Raw genomic sequence first — 3,679 nt, 5'->3', positions numbered from 1 at the left:
GCCAGAACCAGATACCAATCCTTCCATAATAAACTTCCCAACCACCCAAACCAACTCGTTTCTAACCTGGTTTCTCCTTCACTACCTAATAATCCTCCTAGACGTCTGAAAAGAAGATAGCCTCAAGATCTTCTCCTTTAGAAATGTTTTTGGAGTTCTATCAATGGATAGATTCTCCACATGTTTTTATCATGTTATAATATCACTTACAGCAAATTTACTTGATGTGTATATATGTATACAGTTGTAAATATCAATAAATAAATTTAAAAAAAATTTTTTATTTATTTTAAAAAAAAACACATTCAATATGACAGCATCCATCGGTTGGTTCCAAAATAACACATAAGAATGATAGACATTAGTGAAATGTAAATATTACAGTTTAGACTATTAGGGTATTGTGGAGGCTATTTATTTTTTTAAGCTAGATAAGTGCAATATGAAATGATCTGAAGTGATACTATGATGGTAGTGCGGTTCGAAAATGAACTTGCAGAAACTGTTAACCAATAATAAATAAAACCTGGTTCCGCTTTCCCAGGTCATCGTAAAATTTTCAGAGCTTAACAGTTTGATAAAAAAAATAAAGTAATATACGGTCTCAGGGGACTTGCTCCGTGACAATGCCAATGAGGACTTGATTGAGGCATTGCCTTACTCTGGGACTTAGTATTACTGAAGGGACTTGGTCCCTGATAATACCTAGTCAAGAATTGCTCCCAGGCATTGCCGTAACATTATAATGTATTGGACAATAGAAAATAAATTTAATTGGGATTTGTAAACCTACTGACTGCCCTACAGTATAATTTAATAATGTTAATCTTACCCCTGTTGAACAGATCCGCTAACTTGGACTTCATTTGAACAAACGATTAATCTGGAATCCTCATACTGGAAACAACACGTCGATTTCGACTATTACAGCACTTACTAGACAAACTGTCTATACTTCCAACACAATACAAAAGACTGATCTACATGACTGTAATAAGGCCAATCTGGACATATGTAGTTGAGCTTTGGGGTTCCACTAAACCTTCGAATCCCTCTCGTATTCAATCCTTACAATCCAAAATCATTCGTAAAATCCTCAATGCTCCTTACTTTGTCACAAATAAAATCATACATAAAGACTTAATGTTCCCTATGTAACCGATCTAGCCCGAACCAGATATCACTCCTTCTATTATAAACTCTCTAACCATTCAAACGCCCTAGTTTCTAATCTTGCTTCCTCTTCCATTCCTGACAATCCTCCGAGGCGCCTGAAACGAAGATGGTCACGAGAACAGCTAAGGTAAAATGTCATTAGCGTGCTACCAATGGGTAGTTTCTCTACACCCCTGTAACACTCCAATTTAACTTAGATCAGATTTACTTAATGTATTATAATATACAGTTGTAAATAGCAATAAATAAATATTAAAAAAAAACAAATTGGGATTTAGTTTAAAATACACAATTATTGATAAAATCAAATAATATTTGGATAATATAATATTAAGCACAAATAATTAACCAATTCATAAAGTTAAGTACTCACTGGTCAACAAAATATTGGTAGGTTGTCTTATATATTCCGTATTTACAGTTACGTTTACTTTTGCATTGATACTTCCAAGTTCAGTATCTGGCTTAAACAGATACAATTAATAATTTAATTAAAAACTGCTAAATTAAAAATAAAGTAAAACATTAAATTAAAATACTAATTATTAACAAAAAATAAAATTAAAAAATAATAATAACAAAAATAACTGAAAGGATTTTGAAGTGAATAATAAAGCTCCAAATTTACAATTAGTGAATTAATATAATAACGAGAATAAAACAAGATGATACAGAATATTATAAAAATAAGGCTCCAATAATATCTATTACTAAGCATACACATATATTGCTAATTCAAATTGTAATATGATTAATAAATTATGTGGATTTATGTTTTGGACGTTTTTAAACGCTAATAAAGTAATAGATAAAAATTATATTAAGGTAATTGCAAAAAAAAAACTCTGGGAGAGGAAACAAGGAACAAGTGAGATGGAGGGAAAATGATGTTTACCTCCTAAAGCTTACAAAGTTACAAAACAAGTGGTCCATAATATCCGTAAATCAGTAAAACTTATCCATTTAATAAGAAACATGGACTTTAAATTAAACAGCCCACAATCATGTACATGTACTAGTATGTTAAAACATTTTACATTTCACACTTCATAAGTACCCTGACTAATAGTAATCGTATACCTACCTACTTGTAAGTTATGATTTCTAATGCAAGTTGGATGATCGGCGTAGTGAGGTAAGATATGATAAGAGTTGACTCTATTACATGTTATATTAAATGCAAAATAATGCATTATATATTATATAGAGAGAACATGTTAGAAAGTATATCTTATAATATATAAGTATATCCTTTCATTCAAAAATCCTTACCTACCCAAACCCTATAAAACCCTATTAGTTCTTAATTTCTCATCCTTAATAACCTATGATAATCCTCTGACGCGTCTGAAATGAAAATGGCTACGGGATCCTCTAATCTAAAGTGTTGATTTAAGTGGTTTGTTTTCAAGATTATGTGTTCTGAAGTCTTCATCAAATTTACGTGTTGTTCGTTGTGTGTACACTTGTAAATTTCAATAAGTAAATACCTTATTTCAGCTGTTTTAGTGAAATACGGGTTTTTCGATTTCCAGATAAATGTTGCTAAGTGTACCTGATGTTTGTAATTATGATACCCATATTATACTTTAACTTACAACAGAGACTAAATACATTTTAAGGAGGTATATTATGTTCTTCAATAGCTTCCAATACAGAACTAACAAACTATTCCAGGCATTAACACCGAGTTGACTGCCACAAAGGTGGCAAATCCAGGTACGAAACTACAATGAAGACTGAGGACAACTATTTGGGTTACTGTACTGGTGAAGTGAAACTGGTGAGACCTTTCGCCTTTCTCAAAACAACTTCCTCACTGGATGATAAAAAAAAAAAAAAATTAATTAAAAAGTTATCAGTATATTATAGGGATTCCTAAAACAAGGCATCGAAGCTCACTAATCCCATGAAAATAACTAAGCAGTCAATGTGCCCCCAATTAAGGCTTATCAGAACTTAAGGTAAGTTGATGTAACTTGGCTATGATTTGACAACATGGGTTATAACATACCTGCGATTCTACAATATGGTACATTATATTAATATCCGAATATTAAATTAATTGTATTAAATGAATGGAATATGGTCCGGGTGCGGTAAAAAAAAACTCAAATGGTAAATGGGTATACTATTTTTATTGAGCCAACGTTTCGTCCCACGTTGCAGGGCTTCGTCAGGGCTAAAAAAGATACAAACACCTGACATAGTTACAAAAAAACATAAGTGACAGGGAAAATACCAGGAGTATAGAATGAAAAGTAAAATTTCATAAGAAAAATTAAAGGTTGTAAAAAGTAAAAGAAAACGGTAAGAGTAACACATAGATAAGAGATAAAACAAGAGAAGAAATATTAAAGTAAGTACAAATTAAGAGATGAAAAAAGAAAAGAATAAAATCAAATTATGAGAAAGAATTCATACCTGTTTTGACGGAAGTCAAGGTCAGAGTGAGCCGTTTGTATTGGAGGAGTGGGGATGGCAGTTTAGCACGCCACAATAA

At 31.7% G+C, this 3,679-nt stretch overlaps 1 protein-coding gene across 1 annotated transcript in view; it reads right to left on the bottom strand.

The window, feature by feature from the left end:
* RYa-R (RYamide receptor) overlaps positions 1-3,679 on the bottom strand; it is a 707,678-nt gene that overhangs the window by 63,950 nt on the left and 640,049 nt on the right. The window lies entirely within an intron of this gene.

The sequence above is a fragment of the Halyomorpha halys genome, unplaced genomic scaffold, assembly GCF_000696795.3.
Source record: "Halyomorpha halys isolate HHAL.00 unplaced genomic scaffold, Hhal_1.1 Scaffold12.1, whole genome shotgun sequence".
Lineage (NCBI taxonomy): Eukaryota > Metazoa > Arthropoda > Insecta > Hemiptera > Pentatomidae > Halyomorpha > Halyomorpha halys.
This window is presented reverse-complemented; position numbering and strand designations above follow the sequence as displayed.